General features: G+C 36.3%; 1 long non-coding RNA gene across 1 annotated transcript in view; it reads right to left on the reverse strand.

Annotated features, from left to right (window-relative positions):
• Positions 1-2,265: 2,265 nt before the first annotated feature.
• LOC135113631 (uncharacterized) overlaps positions 2,266-13,608 on the reverse strand; it is a 75,801-nt gene continuing 64,458 nt past the window's right edge. The window contains exons 3-4 of the long non-coding RNA XR_010274916.1: positions 4,227-4,353; positions 2,266-2,358 (exon numbers count right to left, since the gene is read on the reverse strand). This is a non-coding gene — a long non-coding RNA (uncharacterized LOC135113631). The remainder of the gene's footprint in view (positions 2,359-4,226; positions 4,354-13,608) is intronic.

A 13,608-nucleotide genomic window follows, 5' to 3' on the forward strand; every position in this document is an offset into this window, starting at 1 on the left:
TTCTTTTTTTTTTTGTCATATTCCAAATTTTATCGCCCGTTTTCTCCTTCGCCTCTTCGTTGCTGGATATATTAATCGCCTTTCTTTGCTTCCCTTTCACTCCTTGCATTGTCTGAAGTTCTCTCGCATTCTTTTCCCTCTTTATTTTCCTTTTTCCTCTCCTTTCTCCTCTCTCACTTTCTTTCTGATAATGATTTTTTCCTCACTTTTCTTTCTTCCTTTCTATCATTGCGTGTTTTCAAAATTGCATTCCTCAGTTTACGATCTTTTCATATTTATTGTTTTATTTGTCTTTTACTATTTTTCTTTTTCGTCCATGGCTTCCTTAATAATTCTTTCCTTTACTTTCCTATCCTTTATTTCTTTCTATCTTTGTTAATTTCATCTAATATTGATCATTTCACTAGATTAATCTTGATATCCGGTTAAGTTTTTTTTTTTACTTTTTTTTATATTTCTGCAGTTCGTCTTATGATTTTCCAAGTCATGGCCATTTTCTTTCATCGTGTCTTAAAATCAAACTTATATTCATCCACTTTTCATATCAAATCTGACATTCAATATAGTTTTCCTTCAAATATTTTCCGCGATTCATCTTATCAACTCTCAAAATTCTGTTTTTTTTTATTGTATTTTTCAATCTGCAACTTCCCAACTAATAATTCAGTTTCTATATTAATTTTGACATCTAATCTAGCTTTTTTTTCATTATTTTTCACATTTCTTGTATAAAAGTTTACATGATTGTCATTTTCAGTACCAATTCTTTACTTATTTCCTTATTTTCTTTGTCCTTCCTGTCATTCCTCTATTTATTTCAATTCTCCCTGTCTCCTTTCCTTACCATTAACTCTCTCTCTCTCTCTCTCTCTCTCTCTCTCTCTCTCTCTCTCTCTCTCTCTCTCTCTCTCTCTCTCTCTCTCTCTCTCTCTCTCTCCCCAATTTCTCTCATCTTTTCCTTTAACTCCGCTTTTATCTCCTTTTATCACTTCCCTCTCCATATCTTTCTTTATGTTTCCAATTACTCTTGTCTTTATCTTCATTACTCCATTTCCTTCATCCGTTAACCCTTTCCATTCTCCTTTTTATCCTCCTTTATTCTCCTTCTCCCTCATATTTCCCTTCCCTTTCCCCTCCCTTATCATCATTTTTATCATTTCAAGCTCTTCACATCAAACGCAATATTACACATCTGCTACACATCTGCTACACATCTGGAAATACGACAAGGGTCTCTCCCAAACCTGTAAATCAGTATTACTTTACATTCCACACACCTGTTATCGATTTTAATGGCCTCTTCTGCACACCTGCTTATGAAGAGGGTGAGTTTATGCATGTACACACCTGCTTATGTATTTTATTAGGCTTTGTTCACATCTATGCCACGTTACTTCAGTTACACACCTGAAACACATATGTTGTTTTGCCTCCATATATGTTAATTAAATGGGATTATTTTTCTCCACACCTTCACAAAACTGCTATTATAATCTCCACCACTGCGTTACGTCTTTGTTATCTGTGCCTTAGTCCCACACCTGAAGACATTTGTAATTACCTCTTTCCACACCTGAAAACTGTAATGGCATCTACACCTGCCACAACTGTAATAATCTTGTCTCCACACCTAAAAACACCTGTTGATACCTTGCCACACACCTGAAACCACTTAAACAACCTCGACTCCACACCTGAAAACACACCTGCTAAAAACACATATGCTTACCTTGTCCCCACACCTAAAACCACTGAATTAGTCTTGCTCCCACACCTGAAAACACCTGAAATTACCTCAACTCCAAACCTACACACCTGAATGCACCTAATCAGCACACCTACACTTCTAAATTCACCAGAAACTCCTTGACACACCTAAAATGCACAATTCCCACACTTACACACCTGAAAACACCAATAAACACTATCCTTCCAAACCTACACCAAAAAAACACATAAGCCAAACATTTACAAACCTTCTCTCCACACCTACACACCTGAAAACACTAACAAACGCCACTCCAAACCTACACACCAAAAAAATATCACTTAAACACCTACAGATCTAAAAAAATAATAAAAACTCCACACCTACACACCTGAAAACAGACAGAAACCTTTTTTCCACACCTACACACCTGAAAACACCAATACAAACACCAAAATATCGTTCCTAATCCTTTAATCCCCAAAACCACCAACACCAACGCCTCTCTGACCTTTATACACCTGCAGCACACACCTGAAACACACCTGCCACGCCTTACCTTGGTACACCATGCGTCTACGTGGCTGATGGTTGTTTTGCATGGCGCCTTCTACTGCTACCTTCGCCTTTTCCGCCATTTTCACCTTAACCTGTGGGGAAGGAAAGAAGGTCACGGAGTCCCCGGGGAGGTAGGGGGCGGGGAGGGAGGGACGCTGAAGGGGGGCACCGTGAGACCTCCCGGGGTGACTTCTGGGGGAGGGGTTGAGGTGAGGGATGTTGAGGATTACTGGTAGGCTGTGGTTGTGGTGGTGGTGGTGGTGGTATGGGAGAGAAGGTAGAGGAGGAGGAAAGGAAGAAAGGAAGGGGGAAGAAAGGAAGAGGGAGGAGGATGGGAGGGGGAAAGAAGAGGAACGGAGAAGATGAGGAAGACGGGAAAGGTAGGAAGGAAGGAAGGAAGAGGGAGGTTTGAGGGAAGAGGAGAGAAGAGGAGGAGGAATGGGGAATGATAAAATGAGATGAAAAAGGAATAGGAGAGAAGGTAGTGAGGAAGAGAAAAGAGGAGAAAGAGGAAGATGAGAGGGGAGGAGGGTAGGAAGGAGGAAAGAGAGGATGAAAGGAAGTGAGAGAGGGGGAAGAGAAGGTAAAAGGAGAAAGGAGGGAAGATAAGAGAGAATGAAGGAAAAAGTAAGGAAGAAATAAAAGAAGAAAAGACTTGTAAATTAAAAGGAAACAAGGAAAAAAGAAGGAAAGAAAGATGAAAGGAGAGAAACGAAGAAAATAAAGTAAAAGAGAGGGAGGAAGAATGAAAGAGATAGAAACTAATGAAGGAATGAAGAAAGACAAGAAATAAGAGAGACTTCAGTTCTGTAAGATGAAGGGAAGGATAGACAGAAGAAGAAAAGAGAAAAGAACAACGAGAAATTAAGAAAATACGAAAGAAAAAAAGATAAAGTAAAGAAAGAACATAAAAACACAAAAGAGAAGAAAAACATCGGAAATGAATGAGCGGACAGACGGAGAGAGAGAGAGAAAGAATAAATAAAAGAGAGAGAGAGAGAGAGAGAGAGAGAGAGAGAGAGAGAGAGAGAGAGAGAGAGAGAGAGAGAGAGAGAGAGAGAGAGAGAGAGAGAGAGAGAGAGAGAGGAAGCCAAAGAGGAGAGGACGCAAAGGGAAAAAAGAAGGAAAAAAAGAAAAAAAGGGAAAAAAGGAGGAGGACTCATTTTAAATTGGGTTGACAGCGGTGAGTTAAGTGAGAAATAGGAGATAGGTTAGGAGGAGGAGGAGGAGGAGGAGGAGAAGGAGGAGAAGGAGGAGGAGGAGGAGGAGGAGGAGGAAGAAGAAAACGAAATTCACAGAAACAGACAATTAGAAAATAAAGAAACGAAAATTCGAAATGCAAAAATGAAAACCAAAAAAAAAGGCAAAAAAAATAAAAATAAAAATTAGTCAAACCAAAAAAGTAAAATAAAAACAAGAAATATAAAAGAAAAACAGAAAAAATACATGATAAAGAATAAAAAGAGAATAACAAAGACAAGAAAAAGGAAACAAAGAGAAATTGAATAGGAAAACATGGAAACAAGGAAAAAGAGAACAGGAAAACAATAAAACAAGAAAAAAAGGAAGAAAAAAACAAGGAAAAAAGGAACAGAAAAACAAAATAAATGCAACAAGAAAAGGGAAAACAAAGGAAAAAAAAGGGACAATACAAACATGAAAACAGAAACAAGAAACAAAGAAACACCCAAGAAGAAAACGGAAAAAAGAAAACGAAAAAAAAAGAAAACGAACCAGGAAAAAAAGGAAAAGGGAGGTGGAGGAAAACCAAACAAGGAAAAAAAAGGAACAAGGAAAACGGACCAGGAAAAGGGAAAAACGGACAAGGAAAAAAGGAAAACGGATAAGGAAAAGGGAAAAAGGGAAAAAGGGAGGGCGAGAAAACCATCTGAAGCACTTCTGTTAAAAGGGAGAAACAACAGGGAGGAAAACAGGGAAGGGGGACTTGCTGGTCACTTACCTCCAAATACTTTGTTGACCCTGTCGGAATCACGAATTTGAGTGATGGTCATGGGTCGACACCCCTTCTCAGCTGCCATGGCGGGTGGGCGGCACGCGAGAGAGTGGGCGGGGATGTGGGCGGGCGACTGGGATGAGGGAGTGAAGGGTGGGCGTGTGAGAGGGGCGCTGGGAGAGGGATGAACGGTTCTGCTTGTGTGTTTGTGTGTTTGTGTGCGTGGGTGTGTGTGCGTGCGTGCGTGCGTGCGTGCGTGCGTGAGTGAGTGAGTGAGTGAGTGAGTGAGTGAATGAGTGAGTGAGTGAGTAAATAGTTATCACAGGTAGAAGGAAAATTAAATTGAAGGAATTAACTCGAGAAGAAAGAAAAGAAAAGAAGAAGAAGAAGAAGAAGAAGAAGAAGAAGAAGAGTGAATGAAAGAGAAAAAATATATGAAAACTTAGATAAACGAGAAACGGCGAAGAACAGATGAAGAAAAGGAGAAAAGCGAGAAAGAAAAAAAGGACGGGAGAAGAAAGAAAAGAAGAAAGGAAGGAAAGAGAAATGTAAGGATCAAGAGTAAAAAAGGACAATAGACCAATTAGAGAGAGAGAGAGAGAGAGAGAGAGAGAGAGAGAGAGAGAGAGAGAGAGAGAGAGAGAGAGAGAGAGAGAGAGAGAGAGAGAGAGAGAGAGACAAACTAATTAACGAGAAAAAATGAAAAACAGAAACTACCTTGAAAAAGCAAAGTTGACCATAAAAAATTCTTTAAAAAATGAGAAAAAGAGAGAAAAAAAGTAACTGTAAAAGAGAAAGAAAGAAAAAGAAGAAAGTTAACCCCAAAACTCCCAAAATAATTGACTTCCCACCCAAAAAAAGAAAAAAACTCAAAATTTCACATAAAAAGAGAAAAAAAAGCTAAAACCTTCAATTAAACACCTTTAAACACCTGAAAACCCTTTAAAAATCACCCAACTCCTTAACAGAACAAGAGCAAAGAGAATTCGAGACCCCTTACCACCACCACCACCACCCACTACCACCACCACCACCACCACCCGCAAGACGACGACAAGAACGGAGAGGAAGGATTCAAAGTTATCACAGATGATCTAATCCTCCAAAATACCTTCAGGCTTCACATAAAGGGGATCAAAAACCACAACCAGAGGGATCAAGGCGTGACCAAAGAGGATCCAACAAAAGGTTTAAGGAACAATACGAAGGGGGAAGGAAAGAGGGAGGGAGAAAGGAGAAGAGAGAGAGACAGAGAGACGAAGGGGGAAAAAAAGCTGGAAAAATATAAAAGTGATCTAATATTTTCACGGTTTAGGAAGAAATACAAACTCTGAGGAAGAGGAGGAGGAGGAGGAAGAGGACGAAGAGGAGAAAGAGAAGGAGGAGGAGGAGGAGGAGGAAAACAAACTTATATCACAAAGAAGGACGGAAAGGAAGGTGAAAGGAAAATAAATATGACGAAACGAAAAATTTATGAACCGTGTGTGTGGAGAGAAAGAAAGAAGAATAAAGGATAAGAAAGGAGGAGAAGGAAAGGAAGAAAGAAATAGAGAGAGGAAAGAAATGAAATCAAGAGAATAAAAGAAGGAACAAAGGATGATAAAGACGAGGAAGAAAAGATGAGAAGTTGGAAATAAAGGAAATAGAAGAGAGAGAGAGAGAGAGAGAGAGAGAGAGAGAGAGAGAGAGAGAGAGAGAGAGAGAGAGAGAGAGAGAGAGAGAGAGAGAGAGAGAGAATCAAATTACGACAAAGGGAAACAGAATAGGAAGTGACAAATAAAAGAAAACAAAACCACGAAAGATAAAACGAAGGAAGAAATTAATGAGAAAATATAGAGGAAAATAAAAAAAGGAGAGGAAAGACAATACGATAAGATAAACAAAGGGAAAGAGAGAGAGAGAGGAAAGACAGAGAAAGATAGCAAACAGAAAACGGAGAGGAGCAAACGAAGAGGAAGATAGAGAGACAAATGAAATACAATACAGATCAAACTATGAGGAGGAGGAGGAGGAGGAGGAGGAAGAAGAAGAGGAGGAGGAGGAGGAGGTGGAGGAGGTAGTTGTTAGTAGCAATGGCGACAGTGGAGGAGGAGGAGGCGATGGTGGTGGAGATGATGAAGATGGAGATGGAGAAGGAGGAGACAGTGGAGAGGAAAGGGGATGAAAGTGGCTGACAGTAATGATGGTGGAGGAGGAGGAGGAGGAGGAGGAGGAGGAGGAGGAGGAGGCTCTCTCTCCGCCACCCGCCGAGACGAAGGGAGGCTGCAGGAGGGAAGAACGAGGCATGATGGGTGTGTCTTCTTTACGAGGAGGAGGAGGAGGAGGAGGAGGAGGAGGAGGAAGAGGAGGAGGAGGAGGAGCAGAAGGAGGGATAATGTTTCTGATGATGATAGTGATGATGATGAAACTTAAACATGATATACGAGATAGGAAAAGTATATTACAAGTTTCTCTCTCTCTCTCTCTCTCTCTCTCTCTCTCTCTCTCTCTCTCTCTCTCTCTCTCTCTCTCTCTCTCTCTCTCTCTCTCTCTCTCTCTCTCTCTCTTTCACAATATATCAAACCACGTCAAAATGTAATAAGTACCTTCTTTTCTTTCCTTCCCTCCCTTTCCATTCCCTTCTCTTCCCCTTCCCTTCCCTTCTCTTCCTTCTCTTCTCCTTCCTTCCATTTCCCTCCTTTCATTTCCTCTCGTTTCTATTTCCCTTGACTGCTTTTCCTTTTCTTCTATTCTTATCTTTTCTATTCACTTCCCTTGTCCTTCCTTCTTCTGCTTCTCCTTCTCCTTCTTTCCTCCCTTCTTTTCCCTTCTCTTTTATTTATCTCCTTTCTATTCCTCCTGTTTCTAATTCCCTTAATTTCTCTTCCTTTCCTTCTGTTGTCATCCTTTCCTTTCTATTAATTTCCCTTGTATTTTCTTCTTTTTCTTTTCCTTCCTTTCCTTCTTTCCCCTTTCCTTTATTTCACCTCTTGTTTTTCCTTCCTCTTTTCTTTCTATTTAATTCCCTTCCTTTTCTTCCTCTAGAGTCTTTTTCCTTCTCTTTTCTTTCAACTCCTTTTTTTAATTTCTTTTCTTCCCATTTCTTGCGTTCTCTTCCCATTTCCTGTGTTTCTTTATTTTCCTTTACTTTTCCTTCACCTTTTCTTCTCCTCCCTTCGCTTTCCATTACCAAAAATCTTCCTTTGGTATATATATTCTTATTATCACGAATTATCATGTACTTTCCTTGCTGTACTTTCTCTCTCTCTCTCTCTCTCTCTCTCTCTCTCTCTCTCTCTCTCTCTCTCTCTCTCTCTCTCTCTCTCTCTCTCTCTCTCTCTCTCTCTCTCGTCAACACCAGGCTTTCGAGTGTTGCATGCAATTTTAAAGAGAGAAACAGAATGGAGTGAGGCGCATCGCTTCACTAATCTCTCTCTCTCTCTCTCTCTCTCTCTCTCTCTCTCTCTCTCTCTCTCTCTCTCTCTCTCTCTCTCTCTCTCTCTCTCTCTGCCCTGGTGTCAACAAAAAGTATGTATCGGAAATAATAATAATGAAAACAGCAAAAAAAAAAAAGAATTACCGATAATAATAACAATAACAAATAGATAAACAAATAAATAAATGCACTCGTATGAAACTAGCGAGTGTTCTAATTGTGATAGACGGGACAGAATTTGTTGGCTCATTTGGCAGCTACGTGTTGAAAATTTTTCCCCCTCTCTCCCCGCGCCGTGACATATTTTGAAATGAGGTGGAATAATAATGATGTGCACTCTGATTTATTTACTGCGCGATGGGGAGGAGGAAATAAAACAAATAAATAAATAAAATAAAATAATGACGTAAAAAAAAAAATGTCTGATTAAAAAAAAATAAATAAAAAAGTGAATAAAATAAAATAATAATGACACAAAATTACTCTGATGTCAAAAATTACTTTCTAAACAGGAACGGAAAAAAATTATATAGCCACAAAATTTGTTAGATTTTAAAGAGGAAAAAAATATATTAAGAGGTAAAAAAATTGTGATTCATAGAAGTTCTCTCTCTCTCTCTCTCTCTCTCTCTCTCTCTCTCTCTCTCTCTCTCTCTCTCTCTCTCTCTCTCTCTCTCTCTCTCCTCATTACAATGCTAAAAAAATTAATCATCCTCCATTTTCTATTTAAACACGCTTCCCATTTTTCATTCAATGCTAAAACAACTATATTTTCCTCCATTTTCTATTCAAAACACAATTCCCATTTTTCTTCAATGCTAAAACGGCTATATTTTTCTCCATTTTCTATTCAAACACGCTTCCCATTTTCCCTCGAAGCGTAGATCAAAGTCAACACACAAGAATCACTCAATATTTATCACGCACTTCGTTTTCTTCCACTAATCCTTGGCAAGACTGTGCAAGTTATTTAACACGCCATAAATTTTAAGTCTCCCTCACCTGGCAAGCTTTAATTAATTGTCTGTCTAACGTACGATGCATTTTTCTTCACTTTACCTGTGTGTGTGTGTGTGTGTGTGTGTGTGTGTGTGTGTGTTGACAGTTTATTTCTCTCACACACCAGTTAATTTCCTATGCTTTGTTTTTTTCTTCATCTCTCTCTCTCTCTCTCTCTCTCTCTCTCTCTCTCTCTCTCTCTCTCTCTCTCTCTCTCTCTCTCTCTCTCTCTCTCTCTCTCTCTCTCTCTCTCTCTCTCTGTGTGTGTGTGTGTGTGTGTGTGTGTGTGTGTGTGTGTGTGTCTGTATAAAAGAATGACTTGTTTAATGTTTTAATAACTTCCCTTCCCTCCTTTCAGTGTATATCAAGTGTTTGTTTATTGGCTTTTATATTTAGCTGTTGTCGTCTGTTTAGTTTCTTTTAAGTTTATTTATTTATTTTTTTATTTTTATTTATTTTTTTTTATTTTATTTATTTATTTATTTATTTTTTTTTGTCGTGATGTTTTTAGATGATTTTTTTTTACATGCATTTCTTTTTCGTATTTTTTTCTTTTTTTATTGGCTTTTCTGTTTTAGCTCTTTTCTGTTTATCTTTTGATTTTATTTTATTTATTTTTTTTTTTTAGTATCGCGATTCTTTTTTCTATTATGTATTCATGTATATATTTTTTTCTCTCTTTTTCCTGTTATTTCCTTTTTCTTTATCTGACTGCATTACTTAAATTGACTCTTTTTGCTTATCAGTTTTATTTATTTCATCTTATTATAGCACTGTGATTATTTATTCTTTATTTATATACAATTTTTTATTTGTCTTTGTTTATTTATATGTATCCTTTTTTTTTATCTGGTGATTGATCTTTATATATATTTCAACCCAAGTCAAACATTTTTCCCTTTAAAAGCACAGCAGAGTAAGTCGTTCCCTTTAAAACACAACACACACAGGATTTTTCGCCTTAAACACATCAATAATTCATTTCCCTATTAGACAGGCGAAGAATTTTCCTCTTAAAGGCGGCAAGAACATTCCAACTTCAAAAGATTTCTCTCTAAAACAAATTATTTCCTCTCATAAACACACCAGACATTTTTTTTTCCTTCCTAAATATATCAAGTATTTCTCCTTAAACGTGTGAAGGCAGTTTTCACTTTAAACGCAACAATGTATTCTCTCCCTTAAGGCACTCCAGCGATCCCTCTTTAAACACGCAAGGGGATTCCAACCTCAATTCCACCCACGTACAGATTTTTACCCTCCTACAGCTCTACACGTTAAATTCACTTGTTTCTGCTCTTTAATCCAACATATTTTTTCTATTACTCTAGCTCAGTCACTGATACTCAAACAATCAGATTTCTAATAGCGCTACGAAATTTTTTTACAGGTGTTTACAAGAAAGAGAAGGGATAAAAAGGATAGAGTATTTAGACGAGGCTGGAAAACAAAAAGAAAAGTCTCAAAGTGATTTGTGATTTGAGATATGTGATAGATAGCAGTGAAAGGGTTAAACTCATCTATTTAAACACATCATCTTTTAAACCCAATAATTTATGAGCTGCCTTTTAAATCCAACTAATTCTACACCATATCTTCCTGTACCGTCCCTTAAACCCAGCTATTTCATGTTATCAGACCTTAAAACTCTTATTTATATACCCTTAAACCCTTAAACCCTTAAAAACCAATTGTACCTTAATCCAATTGATAGTAAACCTTCAAAATCCCTTGATCCCTAAAAAAAAACCTTAAATTCCCTTAAAAACTTCCATTACCAAATAAACCAACCCTTAAAAACTCTTACAACTTATTAAAAATCCCTAAAAAATTCTATTCACCCATATCCTAATTGATGGAAACTTAGAAACCTCCATTACCCCTTAAACCAAGTGAATGACCCTTAAAACCCTTAAAAATTTCCCTCACCCCGTCACAAACTCCCATTACTACACCAGCTTAGTGACCCTGAAAAATCTTACAACCCATTATAAATCCTCAGAAACTACCATTTCCCTTAACTAAACTGATGGAGGCTGTTAGGAGTCCCCATTACCCTTAAGCCAGCTGCGTGACCCTTAAAAACCCTTAAAAGCACTCAGAAACTTACTCGTATATTATCTCTCAAATCAACTCCCATTCATCTTTAACCAAATCGAATGTATTCATTAGAGACCCCTAGAGACTCCCATTCCCTCTTCACCCAACTGACAGCAGCCCTTACAAACCTCCAGAATCTTCCCATTTTCCCTGAACTGAATTGACGCGGGTGACAGGGGCGGCGGCATCGCAACACTGCCTCGGGGGGGAAGAACGATTACGTTAAAACGATGAAACTTTACCGGCAAGTGTCCCTCGGTGCCCCCCTCACCGCTAGCAGCCCAGAACACTAGCGCCAAGAATTAAGTTTCTCTTTTATATCTTTTCCTGTCTCCGCTCCTTCGTTTTTTTCTTTTTATTCTTCTTCCTCTTTCTTCTCTTATAGTGCTAATCCTGTAGTTTCACGGCCCGAGGGATGTTTGCATGACGAGAGACTAGGGACGAGTTTGGAGAATGTAATGTTTCAGTGAGGTGGGTGATGGTAGTAGTAGTAGTAGTAGTAGTAGTAGTAGTAGTAGTAGTAGTAGTAGTATAGTAGTAGTAGTAGTAGTAGTAGTGGTGGTGGTGGTATTGATGGTAATGGTGCCTGACTGAGATAATGTGTTAAGATGTGTTAGTTTAGTTTAGTTATTGTTATAATATTTGAATGAGGTAATGTGTCAGTGCGTAAGCTTAGTGTTGCTGTAAGAATTGAATGTTGTAGTTACGTCTGAATACGATAATGTTACAAAATTTAGAAATGAATGCGAAATGTTATGATATTTAAATGAGATAAAGTTTCAATGTCTGAGTAAGTTCGGCGTTGTTGTAAGAGATGAATGAGTAATGTAATTTTTGAATGAGCCAGCGAATGTCATAGTATTATTTGGGCAGGTTCAGATTTGTATGAGGTGAATGAGTAATGCTGTCATATTTGAACTGTGATATTTGGATGACCACATGTTGCAATGATATTCAGTGTAATGATATTTGAAGGAGTTTATATCTTGGTAATGTTTGAATCTTGAAGTTTATATCTTGGTAATGTTTGAGTCTGTAATGTTGCAATATATAAGTAAAGTTTGATGAGATGTACTAATATTTGAATGAGTAATGTAATAATATTTTAATAATGAGTTAAATTTGTAGTAATATTCAGGTGAGTAATTCTGAAGTGATGTTTGAATGAGCTTATGTTATGGTAAAATTTAATGTTATAATAATATTTCAGTAAGATAACGTATTAATATCTGAATGAGACAATGTAAGTAGAATGATAAGGAATGTATAGATAAAAAAATACTAAAACCTATTGCATTTTCATTCCAAGGAGAGAAATAAAATGTGGAAAATAAAATTAAGAACAATATAAACAGGAAGACTAACAAGGAATGTATGGAAAAAAAAATAAAATAAATAAATAAATAAATATATACTACATCTTATTACATTTTCATTCCAAGGAAAAAAAAGTGTGCAAAATAAAACAAAAAAAAATTACGCGTGTCAAAATAGGAATATCAAATACATTACGAGTCAAAATAAGTTAATATATCTTAATTAAAGCAAGAAAACAACATGACGGAGAGAAAGTGTTAAATGCCAAACTATTATAAATTTTCAGTCTCTTTAATTCCAATGAGAGTAAAAATGCGCTTGATGGGAATGGATTACTGCAATACATCTTCCTTTTTTTCTTTTTTTAATGCGAGAAAGTTTTTTATTTTTTTTATGTTGGACGATACTAAAAAATTGAGCAGAGTAAAAAAAATGTGATGGATGAAATGAATTGATGCTTTTTTTTAATCTGTTCTTAATGTGTGATAAAATAAAAACTTTTCGATGTACGAGTAAAAAATTTTAATGTGATTCGATAAGGAATATTTATTTATTTTTTTTAAGTTTGGGCAGAAAGTAAAACAAAAAGAAAAAAAATCTGATGGAGAAAATGAAGTGACGTCTTTTTTTTTATCTGTTCGTAATGTGACGTGAGATAAAAAAGTTAAAATATGCTAGTAAAAAGTCCTAATGTGATACAAGATAAGTATTTGATAGAATATAAAGTTAAAAAGGAGCAGAAAATAAAAAATAAAAAAAGTGATGGATGCAATTAATTTATGTCTTTTATCTACTCTTGAAAAAAAATAGTAATAAAAAATCTTAATGCGATAGAATACAAGTACTTAAAATATACATAAAAAAAAAAAGAAAGAAAGAAAAAGAAAGAAGATCTAAAAGTAATGCTTGATTATAAGTTATGAATGATACATAGCAAAATGACAGCAAAAGATAATGATAATAATTACATAAAAATACAAAGGAAGACTGAAATTCCTGGATGATATTGGTCGTGTTATGGAGGAAGGAGAAAATCATGATACAGGAAAGCAATGACTGAGTGTAATTACTGTAACTTGTGGAAAATGATTACATGGAAAAGATTAAAATTATGAGAAGAAAGCAACAACTGTGTAATAATTCTTGGGTGATCTGATTACTTAATGACACAAAGACAATTATAATAGTAAGACAAGAGAAAATAATCATTAAATGCAATTACTTGTGGTGATACAACGTATTAACATTGAAAATATTACAGTGAATATTTAAAATAAAACTAATCATTAAGACCAATTACTGTATGATATAAAACCTGATGATAAAGAAGATGATAATAATTTGAAAAGCAACAACTGATAATAATTATTAATATTAAACATTTGGACGGGAAAAGGAACCCAAATTTACGTGTTTTTTCAATCATTTATGCTGAATTTTTACATTTTTACATTAATAAAATATAAAAGTGACATAAATAGGTGATAATGATATAGGAAGCATTAACTAATAATAATTACTAGTATTAAACATTTGGACCGGAAAAAGGAACCCAAA

The sequence above is a fragment of the Scylla paramamosain genome, chromosome 26 (genome assembly GCF_035594125.1).
Source record: "Scylla paramamosain isolate STU-SP2022 chromosome 26, ASM3559412v1, whole genome shotgun sequence".
NCBI lineage: Eukaryota > Metazoa > Arthropoda > Malacostraca > Decapoda > Portunidae > Scylla > Scylla paramamosain.